Here is a 17,169-nt window from a genome sequence, read left to right as displayed (position 1 = left end):
TTGGGTGGCTAAGAGTGAGAAGGGGGAAGAGGGAAAATCATCTTTAATGGGGGTAGTCAGGGAAGCCCACCCCGAGGAGGTGATATTTGAACTGAATAATGAGGGATGAGAAGGGGTTAGCTCTGTGAAGCACAAAAATTGTTCCAGGCAGAGAATCGCATGGTCCAGAGGCAAGGAAGATTTTAAGGCATCTGAGCACAGTAACAGTGTCTACATAAAATATTTGAAACCACAGAGCAAAAATTTAGTTTCCAAGAGTCTCTTGAAAAAGTGAGAGCCACTCCTTCAAGCCACTACTTCCACAGAGTCAACGAATCAACAGACGGCCATGGTCAAGTGGTCGCCAACGCTTCTCAATCTTTGGGACACGTCGCCAACTGGGCCATCCGTGAGCACAGCTGATGATCTCTGCCACAGTCACGCGGCAGCTTCTCTGTGCATACGACACTGTTCTTTGAGGGCCGGTCCCAAGAAGACGTGTGGGGACCAGGGGCTGCTTTGCAGACCCAGCACAAAGGCAGGGACCGGGATGAGGCTGGGCAAGACCGACCTCATGTAGCATCAGCCTGCATGAGTGAAACCCTACTGAGTTTCAGATTATCATCAGCAATACCAACCTGAAAGCAGTTAGTGAATTCTGCTTGCTAGGCGGGCCCATTGTCTGAGTAAGTCAAAAAACGGAATAAAGAAAGAACTGCTTGCCTCTCAGGGGAAAGTGTCAAAATGGGACCCAGAGATCTAAGTCCTGTTAGCCAGGCTGTCCAGCTGTATTCGTGGCTGCAGAGTCCTTGAAGACGGGCATCAAAGCCACCTCCCAGGGCTTTACTTAAACTTCCAACAGAATACCAGGCGAGAAGCAATGGATTGTGAAATATACATTGTCTACCAGTACAGTCATGACCAGTGAACCAGCCAGAGGATGGTAAAAACTCCTCAAAGACCGGGATTTCCAGCACACCACCCAGGGTGCATGGCACAATGCTGGCATTTATTACCTACCACGAGCTGTGCTAAGCTCTTTACAAGCATTATCTCAGTAATTCTTTATAGGAATCTAGCTCCTATTTGTATCCCCATTTCCCAGATGAGGAGGTCATGGCCCAGAAAGGTTAAGTAACTTACGCAGGGTCACTCAACCAGTAAATGGAAAAGGTGGCATGTGAATGTCGACTGATTTAACTCCAATGCAGACACTCTTACCCACCTTGCTATCCTACATCTACAGCAGGTATTCAAGAAATGTCTGTGAATGCATCGGCTACCATGTTTCATGAGCATCTATCACAGGCTGGTATAGGCAGAGACTATGTTATGAAGTAAAGGGAAGTCTCTTCTGTGGGATGGTAATTTTCACAAGAATAAAGTACAGGCCAATCTGGAATAGAGAAACTGGACAGGAGTGGGTCACTTGTCTCCTCCACCCTCCAAAGTAAGCTTTCAGCAGACATATGGGGAAGAGCAAAGCAGAGATACAGAGTAGGCAGCACTGTCCAGTCTCTGAGGGACAGTTCAAAGCCATCAGTGGCAGCCCCCACACACACTGGGAACAACACAGTTGGGTGCAGGCCTGTACGTCCTAGGACCTCATGCTAGTACTCAGGCTTTAACAAAATCTCCCATCCAGAGGAGAGAAAATCCATTCGAAAATTTGGGAGTTTAAAATTTCTTTTTAATTAATTAATTAATTTATTTATTTATTTATGGCTGTGCCGGGTCCTCGTCGCTGTGTGCGGGCTCCTCACTGCGGCGGCCCCTCCTGCCGCAGAGCAGGGGCTCCAGGCACGCGGGCCTCAGTAGCCGTGGCTCGGAGGCTCCAGAGCTCAGGCTCAGCAGCTGTGGCGCACGGGCCTAGTTGCTCTGCGGCATATGGGATCCTCCCGGACCAGGGCTCAAACCCGTGTCCCCTGCACCAGCAGGCAGACTCCCAACCAGTGCGCCACCAGGGAAGCCCTGGGAGTTTAAATTTTGGTTGATGGTTCTCATGAGACAGAAATTTCTTTCTCAGATTTGCCATGGCACTTCTAGTAAAAATATTATGGTCCTAAAATATTTACTGAGATATGTATCTCTGCTGAGAACTGAATAAGCTGAAATTCAAACATGTAAAATTCAAATAAGACATTATACACACACATCAATCAAAGAAAGAAGGCATTCATCAAAATAAGTAAAAATTGGACATGGAAGAAAAACTGATAGCATGATTTCACATAAGTAACCACAACTGCTGCTCAATGACCATACACCTTTTCTTCATTACTACTAGAACCTGGAATTTATCCGGGACAACAAAGTTCTCAAGTCTAAGGATCCAATTCCTAGATGCCCTTATATTAGGGGTGGATAAAAGGATGTAAATAGAAGCCACTGAGCAAGACTTCAGGGAAAGTTCTTTTTTTTTTTTTTTTTTCTTTTTGCGGTATGCGGGCCTCTCACTGTTGTGGCCTCTCCCGTTGCGGAGCACAGGCTCCGGATGCGCAGGCCCAGCGGCCATGGCTCACGGGCCCAGCCGCTCCGCGGCATATGGGATCCTCCCAGACCGGGGCACGAACCCGTATCCCCTGCATCGGCAGGCGGACTCTCAACCACTGCGCCACCAGGGAGGCCCAGGGAAAGTTCTTTAAAGAGGACTTCCTCAGCTGGGAGGACTACTCTTTTTGTTCCTTGTACTTTTGCCTCTTCCTTTCAGGATGTAGAAGTAGTGGCTGGAGAGCCAGCAGCCATAATGTGACCTTGAAAATGAAGCAACCCCTAAACAGGCAAGCAGAGCATAAAGACAGAAAGCGCAAAGTGCTCTTCCCCGGACATCTTTTATGAGAGAACACACAACTAATTTTTTTAAACTCACATAGCTGCATCTCTGTTACTGGAAAACAATTCTTAAACGATAGAAAGACATGAAAACATATCTAAAGACTAGTCTACTATTTTTTGTCAGAAAAGAAAGAGAACTAGGAATTCATGAATTGAGATTCTGATTACCCCTCTATTCACCAAGCTGTTTAAGTATGACTTTCCTTAATTAGTACCACTAGTCCAGGGAAGCATAGTTGCTGAACCCGTCTCTATGTTTTGACATGCAAGGCTTGTGAATTTCAAACACACTTGTAGACATCCAAAGCATTATTATTTATTAGGGCCTATTTTACAGGTGGAAGATCTGAAAACACTCTCAGAATCTGATGATTAAAGGAAATGTAATAGTTCTGTATCGGCATTTGATCTTTAGCCTGCCACAGTCTATCCGCATAGCCCTTCATCCGTAGTTGATACCAAAGAGGCATTTCAACAGCTTGTCCATCAACTATAAAATAGAAGGAACGTACAGCCAAACCACATGACTTAGAAAATAAAACAGCTTTCTCTCACACTCACTTAGCTCATGAAAACCCAATGCGATTAAAAGGGTGAAGGAGGTATATTCCACTAGGCGAACCATAATAATCGTATACGGCATCCATTACATATGTAAGCAGTTTCGAAATTTTCAAAGTGCTTTCCTGTACATTATATCTTGTTTCATCCTTACAACTACAGCCTACTCCTACCTCAGTAGAAAGGGCATTAGTTTTTTATTCCCATTTCTTCTTGATAAATGGTCTGCTCAATAACAGAGGGACTGCTACCTGGTGAGGTATCCTGATTCCAGGTCATCTGTTCCCCTTTGATGCATGAGATCAGGGTCCACAAACTATGGCCTTTAGGCCAAGTATGGCCCACGACCTGTTTTTGCAACTAAAGTTTTATTGGATGCAGTCACACCCATTTGTTTACCTATAGCCTATGGCTACTTTTGTGCTACATCAGCAGAGTTGACCAGTTACAAAAGAGACTCTATGGTCCATGAAGTTAATAATATTTACCATCTGGCCCTTTAGAGACAAAGTTTGCCAACCCTTCATTAGATCACCCTTCCACAGATATGATCCAAGTTACAAATCCTGCTCCGAAAAGCCATAAAGCTATCGTGGAAGGCAATAAACCTATTCCCGCTGGCTTTGGAACTCAGGCTTGATAATGGGGCATTCCATTATCTTCTGAGGGATTACTACATCCAGTATCGCGTCACCTGCGAAGGTGGATGGCAACTTTTAATCGGTACACAATATAAGTGTTGTTTGCCACTCACCCTGAACTTTTAACGTGTCTCACAGCCATAAAAAGTCTGGAGGTCACTGGTTGGGGGCATGCATAATGCCACAGGACTGCGACACACGGAGAGACACTGAAAGCAAAAAGAACAGAAGAGGTCAAGAGAAGTGGCAAACTGTGTGGCCTCAAAAGTAACACATTCACGTAAGCCTTAGGTCATCCTTATTGACACAGTGCTTTTACATTCAATATATAATCATGTATCTGTGTATCTATTTTGTCCTTTCCCTTCTAGAATCAGCATTCCACGTAGCTCATAATTTGAGTTCAGTATTATAGAATTATAGCACAAAGATGTTACAGAGCCAAGTAAAACTGCTACTCTTGAAGCCACTGTCATTCACTTAGGAAGTGTGGTTCCTTTAACTTCCAACATTTCTTATTTTTGAGGATAACTTCTAGGAATTACAATGTTATCTCATTCTGAGAAATACGGGTAAGATGATCCCTGAGTCCCAGTGAAGATTTTCCTTTGGGTTTTGGTCTTCAGTCTCTCTCAATGCATTCAGTACAAGCGACCGGAGGAAATATACACGCAAACGTGTACGCACACGCACACACACATACATCATCACCTTATTAAAAAAAAAAAAAAAAAAAAGACAAGCTATCTCACCTGCCAGGTAAACACAAAATCTTACTCCCCAAAGGTTACAGTTCTTTTTCCACTGCATTTCAAACGCAGAAGGAGGCTGTGAAACAGCCCTCTCATGCAAACAGTCAGCCTGTGCATGTGCTCATGTGTGCTGAGGCTATGTGTTTTCGTGGCTTAGTTGGGTTATGAGTATTTACCAAATACAATGCCAAGTAGGTTGAAGTTGCTGACAGACAAGTCAGCTCATCCTCAAGCAGTTTCAGGAAGTTTTTGTGAATAGCAGTCAGTAGCAAGGTTTTACATGCCAAGCCTTTTCTGCTTAGATCCTTGAGATGATAATGACACCTGTACAGCCCTGAAGATGACAGAAGGGACCCGCTGTGAGATAGGGAAATGGAACTACAGGATGAACAAAAAGCATGACCTCTTCCCTGTGTGTGCGTGTGTTGTTCCCTTGTAAAAGTAAACTCACACAACACTCTATGAATGTACATGTATTCTAATCTAATCAGACAGAGAAGTTGAAACCAAAAAGGAGATGTATGAAGTTTTATGATTTGAATAGTCGTGTATCTCCGGAAACTACATGAGCTGTCTGTCTACCAGGGCTCAGCAGACTGTTAAGTGGTGGTGCTCCCAGTGGGTGCCTTTTCTTGATAGGACATAAACTCAGGACAGACTGGTCCACACTCTGTTTTCTAGGTATCAGGTATCGATGTGAGTGTACACTGTTTGTCAAATACATTACGGCCTAAGAATCGTCATTCCTATATGAGTTTAACATGCTGTGTTAGCGTTATTCTCCTTCAACAAGGCAGCTTAAGAGCACGATAAGAATGCTTCAAAAATATTTTCCAGGTACTTTCAGTTGGCAAAGTTCAAACTTAATTGGTGACCTCATTAATGAGCAACGGCCACCACAAGAAAGAGGACCCTTGTCATGGACTTATCAGAGCAATGAGATAACGAAGTTAATTATAGTTTCCAATGGATTTACACTGGCTTCCTTTCAGAGTCTACATTTTCCAAACATTCGTTCTGACACTCCATGTGTATGCTCCGCTTCAAAACCTATCAGCTGTGGGCTCCTCCAGGAAACGTCGGCAGATCACAGCCCTCACATCAGGGCAAAGCAATTGGAAAACTTTTCTACCCTTTATTATCTACTTGTAAAATGTTATAAGCCTGTAAACTAGTTAATTTATGAGCCGTGTTAATAATTTGCCCACACTTGATCGCAGGTTTTGCAAACACGGTTTCCAGGGATGTGGGAGGATAATTTGTAGGTCCGGCATCTCTCCTAAGGGGACACTAACTAATTTGACACAGTAACATGACATTGATGGTGGGACACACTAATGACCACACTCCAGGATGTGGCTGTCAGCCTGTCGTTCCAGTGAAAAGCCAGCTTGCCTTCACCGCTGCTCGGTACACGATGCTCAACTAATTATTCAGACAGCGACATTAATGAGAGCCCTCGTGTTTATTTTCAACATACTAACCAGCGCTTAGCTTCCATTTGTCGGATATGGTCACTGATTAAAATGTGGCTCATGAATAGTAAATCTGAATTCGAATATAACAAAGAAGTACCCGAGAAAAAAATGAGGAACTGATTGGAAAACCATCCTTGTCAACTTGTTTTCAGTCTCAAATTTCGTCAAGGACAAAGTGACAGGTAGTAGGAAATGCTGTGAATACCAAGAAAAGTGAAAGGGATATTTTTAATCACCTATGGCCATATACAATCTTGACTCTTGACCAAAGCCACAGGATCACCTTAAGGTCAAGAGCAACTTATATCTCAAATAAACTTCACCAACTTTATGGTACTGAATGAAGATTTCTTTTCAAGATAGTTTCTCCATGGAATGACCAAAAGGTTTGTTTGCTTTAGTGTGCTTTTTCAATCTTACAGAAGTTTGATCTTTGATGAGACTGTCTCAGATATCATCTTCACAAACATCACTGAATGCAACTGTGTTTTTTCCAAATCGATTGTAAATCTGTACCACGGAGGGTCTTTTTAAAAATGTTCTTTAATATCCTCTTTGTGTCTTGTTTCTAGTCTGCTAAACCTTGCAATCAAGTTCTTTCTACTTTAAATTAAATTTCTATTTTGGTATGATAAATTTTGTCCTTCATTTAATGGTGATTATAATCCTAAAATATTCATATAATCATAATTTAAAATGAATAACTTAAAAAAGGTGTGCTTAGATCCATGAGAGGTATTAAAAAATTGAAAATGGTCCTGATGTGGTTCATTGTAAGATGTGCACTTTGAATCAAATAAGAATGGTAGTATTTCAACAAATGTCCTATCTGCCCTCGTGGATAAAAATTCCACTCAATACTGTGTATGACTTCTGCTTTTATAGAATAGCAAACTAAATCTGAGTCCACGTAGACCACTTTGGTAATGAAAATGTCACTGAATGCAACATTTCTTAAGTATCTATCTCTAAACTTACTCTATGATAGATCTGTGATTTTAGAATGCCAAAGTATGTAAATGGCACACAACATGTGGGAAGCAGATTCAGATCACAGGATAATTTTTAAAATATATTTAAACAAGTACACAGATTAATTGTCTCTACCCAGCATTACTGTCTCCAAATGTTATTTACATGGGTAACTGTTAAAGACAGGTTCTCAGATTATTGGCATCTTTGTGCCTTTTATGCCTGGTAAGCATGTATCCTCCATAATAACCCAAGAAGATGTGGTCAGTCTGTGGCAGAGACTCACTAAATGTTCATCAGATCTCTTCCTTCTTCCTGGGCGTACACAGCTGGGATGTATTTCCAGTTAGGTGCATCCTTGCGGCTGAGTTATGGCCAAACAGATGGAAGTTGGTATGTTACTTTCATCCTGACCCAGAAGCCTCTGACCCATCCCTAATGCCCTCTCTCTTCCCTTGGTTGTGAGCCCAGAGGTCCAGGGCAGAACTCCAAGTCCTACAAGATGGAGGACTCACTGGGTGGAATAAGCCAAGGTCCCTGAAATACCACGTGAGCAGACCACCACACTTGTTCCCCACCAGCCACCAGATGGAGGTGCCTCACAAGTATACCTGCACTAGGTTAAGCCTCTGAGACTCAGGAATGCTTATTACATTTGCCAGTTTGTATCTCTTACCCGAATACACAGACCTTTCTAATTTCAACCTGGTTCCAAACTTATACTTGAATTTCGGAAACACCACACATCAATTTGAAAATTTGGAAAAATCCCTGAAGATATGTTATAGTTGTGATTGTTTGCTCCTCTAATTAACCTAAGGGTAGAAAGAAGAAAGGGAACAGGCAGCTAATGTGTTCCCAAAACATGTCAGGTGTATCTTTCCTTACTTTATTTTCACATGGCCCTGTGAGGCAGTCCGATTTCCATTTTATGGATGACAACACTGAGGCTCTAAGAAGTGAAATACAAGCCAACGCCAGGGAGGGTAGGTCCAGTGGACATTTTCTTAGTTGACTGCCTCTTGGCTTTTAATACCCAAATTTTACAGGAAATGCTTATTTCTAAGTCAAACGTTTTTGTTTGTTGCTTAGAAAAGAAAAAAGTCCACGACATGCTCTAAAATGTAATACAACATTTTCAATTAAAAGCATGAGGAGAAAGTGTCAAGTTACAATACAATCGGTAGAATGTCAGAAACTTCTGTAGAGGTTTTGAAAAGCCAGCAACAAAGAGGATGTGTCGCAGATGTTCTTGGTGATAAAAAAAAAAGCGCCACATTTCAAAAAAAAAAAGCATGTTGAGAACATATTAATTGTTGAGAAATCAATGTTTTAGACATTTTTACATTCTTAATACAATATTTGTTAACTATATATAAGGCATTTTACTATACTTTGGTCATATTTTAGAACAAGGGTTGGCAACCTTTTTCTGTAAACGGCCAGACAGTGAATATTTTAGATGCTGCAGCTTTTGCAGCTCTAAGTTCTCTGTGGCAAAGATTCCACTCTACCACTGCAGCAGGAAAGCAACTAAGGGGGATAAATCAACAAATGGGTGCTGTGTTCTGATAAAACTTTATTTACAAAAACAGGTAGTGAGCTGGATTTGGCCCCAGGGCCATAATTTGCCAACTTTTTTTAAAATTTCATCCCTAACCACATTTTTTGGAAGTATAATTGACTTATTATATTAGTTTCGGGTATACAACAACATAGTGATTCAATATTTTTATATGTTACAAAATGATCACCACCATCATTTGCTACCTTCTGCCTTAGAAAACTGATTGGGGGTTTTATATACTGACACATAACACATTATGATTTCTCATGTGTTAAATAATGGGAAATAGTATCACTGTAACGAAAAGAAAAAGCTGATGGTTTTTCTCAGCCAGCACAATCAAGTCCCTGTCTTAAGATAATGGAGGCAATAGTCACCTTAAAGTGACCTTATAATAAATACTTCTTAAAAAAAAAAAAAGTAAAGCAAAATAAATAATTTGTAGATTTAAAATGTCACTGGAGGAGTGAACGCTGGAAGCAAAAAATGACAACCTCTAGAAGTTTCAAAATCAGGTACAAAGTCTCCCCACATTAGAACCAAACAGCTTTCTTAGATTTGGAGGATGTTCTTTATCAACCAATTTCAGAGTGGGAGCTATGTGTCCAAAGACAGAGTATGCCAGAAGAAACGCATCAAATATATTCTCCCGTCATTCTCCCAAGAATGTAAAGTTGTTGTAACAAGGTTTTAGTTCACTTTTTTTGGGCGGGTGGTAAAGCTCACAGACGTAATACAGACAGAGAAATGCTTTTTTAAAAAAAATCTCAGTTCCCCATTAATGTTTTATTACAACAGTGAAGTACACAAGATGGTTTGAGACATAAAATGGATAAATTGTAAGAATTTGTTTTACCTAAAATGTCAATCCCAACAGAAAAAAAGCAAGTCAGTGATAGCCCAGTCTGACAAAGGAATATTTTGTAGCCATTAAAAATAACTCCAGTCTTCCCTGGTGGCGCAGTGGTTGAGAGTCCGCCTGCTGATGCAGGGGACGCGGGTTCATGCCCCGGTCCGGGAAGATCCCACATGCCACAGAGCGGCTTGGCCCGTGAGCCATGGCCGCTGAGCCTGTGCGTGTGGAGCCTGTGCTCCGCAAAGGGAGAAGGCCACAACAGTGAGAGGCCCGCATACTGAAAAAAAAAAAAACAAAAAAAAAACAAAAAAAAAAACTCCAGGGCTTCCCTGGTGGCGCAGTGGTTGAGAGTCCGCCTGCCGATGCAGGGGACACGGGTGCCCCGGTCCGGGAAGATCCCACATGCCGCGGAGCGGCTGGGCCCGTGAGCCATGGCCGCTGGGCCTGCGTGTCCGGAGCCTGTGCTCCGCAATGGGAGAGGCCACAACAGTGAGAGGCCTGCGTATCGCAAAAAAAAACCCCTCCAGGAATAGGGAAATGCGTACAGACGCTTGTTATGATGTGACATGAAATAAGCAAGACAGAAAAATCATAGCTAAAGTACACTCTTAAACATATGCATCAAAAAAAGAAAAAAAAAAGAAAATGGACAGAGAGTTTGCCTTGGAGGAAATGGGATTAGCTGCTATTTTTCTTTACAATTTTTTTGTATTTTTGATTCTCTAAAACAAAGCAATTTCTCAAATATCAGTTATAGAATCTGAAAAAGCTATCTGAACTTCAAAAAGAAGAAGACATTCGCTGTACATTTATTGACACTCATTTATTAATGGCTTTTGATTGCCTCTTTTTCAGAACAGGAGTGTCTTGAGAACAGAGATTCGTGTCATCTCTCATATCCCAAACATGGTGTTATAGCATCTCACGCACTCAATTAACATTCCTCGAAGCAACTGAAGAGTTCACCTTACTTTTAAAAAGTCCTTTTAATGAGATTCTATAAATAAATTAAATTTTTATACTTTAAGCCTTCAAAAAAAAAACAAAACAATTTGATCTCTTGTAGATTATAGCTGTAAATCAGTTGCCTGATTCAAAAATTGCACTTTCCTCTTTCCTTTTTCCATGATGGCACACAATAACTTTGTCTTTCAATAACTTAAAACAATTCTGAGTCACTGGCTCCTTAAAAACAAAATACATCTTGATCCAGGAAGCTTGCCATTTCATAAATATTTACCCCAATGCACTACCCTGCTTTGAAGGGGGCATGGTGAGCTCCCGATTGACAAGTAACTTCTGAGCAGAAAGAGGGAGGAGACCTCTCATGTCAGCGAGGAAAAAGGTGCTACGTTGTCCCCACATTCACTCTCTCCTGTGGAGGCTCTTCCCCACCAGCCAAAAAGCACACGACAAAGGCAGTCATCATTCATCACTGTTTTCTTTCTCTCGGTCAATCTCTGTCTCAGACACACACACACACACACACACACACACACACACACAAACATGCACACATACTCACCCTGCACTCACCCTCTCACTCCCCGCTTGCATACTTTCAATGGCTCCCCAGTACTCGCGGGGAAAGAGATCAAAACCTGCACTTGGCCCTTAAAAGGCCACTGGAGATCTCTCCAGCCTCCAGCTCAACTACACATCTCCACTGGCCCTGCTGAGCTTCTCACTGGGCCTCTGTACTGAGCTAAAAAGGATAGAGGAAGGAAGACTGAGGACTAGATGAAGATTCCAGCTTCCTTCTTGAGAACCACCGTGGTCAAGAAGACAGTGGGGAAGAAACACCTTTTTTCAAAGAAAAAAAAAATAGGCATAGTCAACACTTTATTAATATGTCTTCCTCCACTTAATGTACCACGAAAAATTCCCCATGGTATCTTCTGGATAGAAATAAACTGAGATGAGTACACAAAAAACTTAAGCCTTAAAAGCAACTTCAGTTTTCTCCTTAACACATAACCATTCGCCCAAGGGCTGTCTTCAAGCCCACAACAATGACAAGTGGGAGAGATTTTGTTGGTTCTCACCACCGGGAAACTCTTTTCTCCAAACTTGTCAACTCCAGAAGGAAAAGAGAAAGGGAGAGCCGACTGCAGAACACAGCGAGGTCCCACCATGGGAAAGCCAATCTGTGTGTAGTCACACTCGCACTCGGGGTAGACTATTCCCTCTTACAGTGGAACAAATGCAAGCCACAGCTGGCTCATCAACAAATCACCCTGCCTAACCCCAGAGGAAGATGGGCTTTCGGTTGGGAATGAAATGCAAGACATCTTCCTCATGACATGCAAAAATCAAGGCCTCTAGGACTATCGCTCTTCTGATCTCTGGGGGAACAAGGGTGTTTACTGATGAGCAGCCAACAAAAAGAGGAGGTGCTATGCTTCATTGTGATCAAACCTCAGTGGCTCAAACCAAAGTAACATATTGTTTGGGACTATCACATGATAACTAGTGCCATTTCATTTTCCTCTTCCTGGGCACACAGGAAGATTACGTTGCCCTATTTTCCTGACTGTTAGGTTGGGACCATGTGTCTGATTTCTGGTCCACGGATGGGAGCAGAAGCAAGGTGCACCACTTCCAAGCCTGACCAAAGAATCAACTGTGCCCCCTGTTCTTCATCCCCCGAGACCGTGGAGACCCCATGTTCTTGTGGCAAATACAGGATGGAGAAGGTTCCAGGGGCACATACAGACATGAAGGGAGCATGACATACACCTTTATTATGTTAAGCTACCAAAATTTGCAGGTTGTTGGTCACAGCAGCTAGTACAACACATCCTGACTAATATACTTTACACCTTATTACAGTCTTCATTAGGATTTCCTTGAATACATACTTATTTTTGGCTTAGTCTCCACCATGGGACCATGTCTTGATATTCTGTGTATCCCCTTTTAGAAAAGACCGGCCACCATGTCTTCCAATAAATGGTTGTTGACAGAGTGACAAATGACCAATCAATTAAGAGGGAAAGCATTCACGTGACAGTTAACTTTTTCAGTAATCACCCTAGGCCAGATATGACAAATGAGGACTCTGTTCTCATGAGGCCCGCAGGAAACAACAATACAAGCAAGTGGGAAAGATGAACACACAGATTTGACCTAAGCACAACAGGTCAGTAAAGGCTGCATGTTAGAAATGATCTGGAAGCCTAAGACATTAAAAAGATGAGCAGAACTTAGCCAGGGAGGAGGGGCTGGGTGGAGGGTGAAGAGAGCAATTCTATGGTTCTCTCGGTCAAAACAGACAAACACAAACACCGGGCCTGAAAAATAATCTATCTTCTGTCTTCTACAATGACTTTAAAAATATAACGTGGGAGTACCAGGACTTCCAAACCAAAAATGAGGCCAAATACATTGAGTAATACAGAAATAAAAGAACGCCATTACCCTCTGCTAAGTGTCTCAACGGTGTAACTTAAGACAAAACACTTGTTTTTCTTCCACCGACAGGGAGAAAAGAGTGGGCTAGTCACACTAAAACTGCTTTTCTAAATTATCAGAGAAAATAATAGCAGGAGAAACGAGGCAGTTCACAGACCGCACCACTATTCCTTCTTAAATATTCATTTGTCTCCTTTCTATAAATATCAGAATGATCCCTCAAAAAAACCCACAAAAACCAAAAACAAAGTGGGTTTTGTTTATTATTTAAATCCATAAACTCATGAGGATAGAGCACGTAGAACAGGGTCGAGAGACCCAGCTTCTCATCAGCACAGGATCAGCACTGAGCTGTAGCTTTTAACTGGGCCCCCTCATCTGCAGACTGAGAACAGTGAGTTTGGAGAACTGAAAAGTCCTTTCTGACACTAGTATGTCATAAAGGGGTTTTCAAACTCACATGCTCATCACAATCACCTGGAGGCTCATTAAAACAGGCCTGCTGGGCCCTAACCCCAGAGTTTCTGATTCAGTAAGGCTGCGGTAAGGCCAGAAAATTTACATTTCTGTCTCCAGGTGATGCTGCTGCTGCAGCTGCTTGGAGGACTGTGCCCCAGAGTCCTCTGCTTCCAAACTGCCTGTCCGTGCACATGTGGACGCCCAGGTGGAAGACGGTCTTCTCCTAACCAGGACCAGCCGAGTCTGTACCGGGTGGGGACTCTTTCTGGGTGCCTTGCCCAACCTCTGGGGACCAAGACCTTAGCCTCTCTCCCAAGGAAGTCTACTCTCAGGAAAATACCTGAAGCTCTGCAATCCTGTCCCCAGCAGCCGTCCATGTGGTTTATTCTGACCTCAGAATCAGAAGTGGCTGCCTTCGAGGGCTTTGCATCAGTCTCAAAAGAAGACCCAGACCTTTGCCATGTCATGTAGGGCCCAACTTCCAGCTCCAACCTCTCCCATACCATCCTCACCCACCCACCCTTATTCCTGCTAATGACCTTCTGTTCCCACACCATACTCTTATAACTCTGAGGCTTAGGTCTCATCATTCTCTCTGCCTAGAAAGTTCTTCCTACAGCTCTTTGTATATGGAGATCATTTTTAACCTTTAGACCTTAAATCAAAAACCATCTCGAATCTGAAAACTCCTAGTCCTAAAACTATGAAAAAAAAAACCCCCAAAAAACAAAAAACCACCTCTTCCATGCTGCCTTCCCTGATCAGACCATCTAAGTGACCCTCTCAAGGTATGGGCCGTATACCGTTTCCTTCATGTATTTTTATTCTACGTAAATACATTGCTCCTTCATTCCATTATTGACTCTCTCTGCCTCCCTCTACTCAAAGGCAAAGTCTGTGAGACCAAGGGTCTGTTGTGCTCCCTTCCCCTCTCTGTAACCCTCACACAAAGCACAATGACTGTCATACGGCAGACACTCAAGAGATAATTTGTCGCATGCAGGAATGACTACATTAATTATCCTATTCTGTCTTTTAATTTAAAAAAAAAACCTAAGGAAAAGCCAATAACTATGAGCTATAATATCACAAGTTCCAGAGCCCAGAGTGATGTGTAATGGCATGTGATAAGACTAAAGTTACAGGAACGAAGCATCTGTGCCACAATTTCAGGCTTGAGAAACTGAAGTGGGTCCAGGGCTGGGGAGAAACTTGGCCGTACATCTCAAAGCACCCCCAAGAGGCCTGCACTGTCCTCTACAAGCCATCCCATATCATTTCTGCAAGGCTGGGCCCATAACCCCTAGACGTCTTGAACTTCTTTCTAATGTCACCCCATTCCTGCTGCCAGGTGCAAAGGGAAAGAAAGTTCTTTGCAAGCTGAGCTCCCCTACCCTGGTCGACTCTGAAAAACCACTTGTAAGTGGTATATGTTAACCACAGTTCGTAATTTTGTCACAGGTGTTTGACTAAAAAGGGGACAAAGCCTTTTAAGATAGTCTGCCTCTATTATGTCATTGTGTATATTCCGCGCCACACCTACAAGCTAACACAGTCCTTTTGTTCTATGCCATGGCAACCAAGAGAGGTAATGCTGCATAATTTTGCTAGGGGCATCCTACAGGCTCAAAAATGTGCACGCCTTGGAGGGGGTGGTGGTGGGATGAATTGGGAGATTGGGATTGACATGTATACACTAATATGTATAAAATAGATAACTAATAAGAACCTGCTGTATAAAAAAATAAAATAAAATTCAAAAATTCAAAAAAAAAAAAGTTCACGCCTTTACCAAAAAAAAAAAGTTAAAGTAGAATTTTAACACAACTTGTCATAACAGCTGACACCCATACACTGAGGAGGAAATCAAATGATGTGAGTTGTACCTGGCAGTTCAACAGAATACAGGATAAATACTTTGCACAAGGCAGCCAAACCATCAGTGAGAAGTTTTCTATAATTATTTTTCAAAAATCGTTAACATCTCTCTTAAGATTTTTACCAGCCTGGTGGGGTGAAATCAGTGCCAATTCTGGATTGGACACTAACTTACTTACTGTGCAGACTTAGAAAAGTCATTGTCTGAAACACACTGTACGGAGAAGACTTGATGAATTCAATTATTCCAAAGGTTCCTTCCAGTCTAGACTCTTTGAATCTATGACGTAGTTTCTGGATTTCCACCTTAGGTGGACAGACACAAGGAAAAGGGCCAGCTCACCTCTGCCCCCCACCCCCCTGCCCCATTATAAAACAAATACTGTGAGAACAGCCAGCCTTTATCACAAGCTAAGGTGTGGCGTGGCTATACTCCGGTTTCTTGTATCTGTTCAAATAAAGTTATGTTTCCAGGTACTGCAGGAGGGTGAGTTGATGTAGTAATTACCTGTTACTCTTGACAAGTAAGGTAATTAATGTAGCAAAATACCACTGCAATGTGTGTAAATTTAGACCACCATAATTAAAGCACCCGTCTGTTCAACAAAATGTTCAATTAAGAAAAAATATTGACGGTGCACATTTTTGGAAATTAGAAAACGTATGGAATGAATGAATGTCTCTTAGTTGACATCCGTTTCTAGAATGCTTTCACAGCAGGGAGCACGCATAAAGGGTTATAACGGAGTAACTTCCACTAAAACACAGAATATTTTTGTACATAACACTATGAAGACAAGAGTCTCTTGTGGAAGTATGTTACTGAGCATTCTCATTCTATGTCACGTATGCAAGTCAGAAAATGAACTTCAGGAGGATCTGAACCCCCAAACGATAGCAAGTAGCAAAAAGCTGAAAAGTTATTATTGTGCAACAACCCAAGGAACAGGGCTGCCCTCAAGCATCATAACCAGACAGTACGATTACCTACTTGCCAATATTAAAGAGCTAGAGATACTAAACACACCCTGGGCAAATAAAACAGCTGCCAACTTCCTGGCACTCCTTGAACAGAGAGACAATGGTATGAAAGTTTGCTTCATTACCTTTTACTCTGGTTTCTTCCTGTGTCTACCAGTCATTTTTTTTCTTTTATGGAAGTATAGTTGATTTACAATGTTGTGTTCATTTCTGTGTAGAGCAAAGCGATTCAGCTACATATATTTATATATATCACACACACACTTTGTCAAGTTCTTTCCCACTGTGGTTTATTATAGGATATTGAATGTAGTTCCCTGTGCTGTACAGTAGGACCTTGCTGTTTACTTGTTTTGCATACAGTAGTTTGTATCCGCTATTCCCAAACTCCTAATTTATCTCTCCTGTCCCACCCACCCCCTTTCCCATTTGGTTTGTTTTCCGTGTCTGTGAGTCTGTTTCTGTTTCAGACCCAAAGGTTAACATGTTGAACAAGAAGGCTTCTAGGTCCTTCACTTGAAGGAAAGCTGATGTCCTTGCTAATCTGCTTGAGAACATCTCTAGCCACGTAAAGAGTCAAAGGCCCAAAGAAATTAAACCAGAACTGCCATAAGACAGAGACAAAAAGAAGTCATCAGTTACCAGGTCAGGAGAAAAGTAGTTACCTCTAAATCTGATCACAGAAAAAAAAAAAAAAAAAAAAAAAAGAGCTCACTGATATCTACATGGAGAAGTGGGAAACGAGTCAGGGGTTCTTTTTGAGAAGGAAATCCCAGGGGTTTTTCTCTTAATTCTT

General features: G+C 42.1%; 1 protein-coding gene across 7 annotated transcripts in view; it reads right to left on the bottom strand.

The window, feature by feature from the left end:
* The window catches only part of FOXP1 (forkhead box P1), a 596,443-nt gene that overhangs the window by 375,655 nt on the left and 203,619 nt on the right, over positions 1 to 17,169 (bottom strand). For 5 of the 7 annotated variants that reach the window (XM_081246281.1, XM_081246288.1, XM_081246289.1 and 2 more), the window contains exon 4: positions 4,130 to 4,225. The exons of the other annotated variants lie outside the window; for them this stretch is intronic. The gene's annotated coding sequence lies outside the window, so the exon portion shown is untranslated. The remainder of the gene's footprint in view (positions 1 to 4,129; positions 4,226 to 17,169) is intronic. 7 annotated transcript variants of the gene reach the window in all.

The sequence above is a fragment of the Mesoplodon bidens genome (assembly GCF_964165515.1).
Source record: "Mesoplodon bidens genome assembly, chromosome: 10".
NCBI lineage: Eukaryota > Metazoa > Chordata > Mammalia > Artiodactyla > Ziphiidae > Mesoplodon > Mesoplodon bidens.
This window is presented reverse-complemented; position numbering and strand designations above follow the sequence as displayed.